The sequence below is a fragment of the Geospiza fortis genome, unplaced genomic scaffold, assembly GCF_000277835.1.
Source record: "Geospiza fortis unplaced genomic scaffold, GeoFor_1.0 scaffold221, whole genome shotgun sequence".
NCBI classification, from domain to species: domain Eukaryota; kingdom Metazoa; phylum Chordata; class Aves; order Passeriformes; family Thraupidae; genus Geospiza; species Geospiza fortis.
This window is the reverse complement of record NW_005054395.1, coordinates 1111800-1112511: the sequence shown is the minus strand read 5'-3', so window position 1 is coordinate 1112511 and position 712 is coordinate 1111800. Positions and strand designations below refer to the sequence as shown.

The 712-nt window shown below is 47.9% G+C and overlaps 1 protein-coding gene across 1 annotated transcript in view; it reads right to left on the bottom strand.

Moving 5' to 3' along the window:
* The window catches only part of HLF (HLF transcription factor, PAR bZIP family member), a 34884-nt gene that overhangs the window by 5348 nt on the left and 28824 nt on the right, over positions 1-712 (bottom strand). The gene's annotated exons all lie outside the window — the stretch shown is intronic.

Genomic DNA, 712 nt, shown 5'->3' with positions numbered 1-712 from the left:
CTGATCTGGAGCCCACATTATCTCTAAATGGCTCTTCACCTGTACGTAGATGGGCCCCAGTAAAATCCTCCAAAAAAACAAGCATGCAGCAAAAAGCTGTGACCCAAATCTTGTTTATAATTTCCCATCTCAATTCACTCCATAAAAATCAGCTTTAAGCAATTTATTAGTGTGCCACCTAGGCTTCATCCCTCTTTATTTTAACAAATTGCCATGGCAAATCCCTTAATCCAGGCCTGAAAGAGGTAAGGCTGGCATTTCCAAATCACATGCAGCCCAGAGACGATTGACTGGTCTAATCTGCTTACCCTCCCCCAAAACCCAGAGGCTCCACATGCCAGGGCAGGAGCAGCACTTGGGTCAAGCTCTCTGAAACAAGTCAAGGGCAAGTGATTGGATGATCCTGAGGGAATGAGAGACCCTGAGCTCCTGCTTCACTCCTGTGCTGCACTGCTGAGCTCCACCTCTGGCCAACAGGACCTTTGCCAAAAGCTTGCTTTGATGAATAAGGGTACCTGGGAGATGTGACAAAGGGAGAAACCCCAGCCATTACTGCAGCAAATACCTCTCCCTTGGGCACTGCAACCCAACAGGGCATCACAGGCAGGAGAACTTGCCCAGGTAAGCACCAAGGTGCAGGCAAACCTTTGCAAAGGAAAGCTGAGTGACAGCAACCTGAACACTACTGCAATTGTGATTTCTGTGCTTTTAA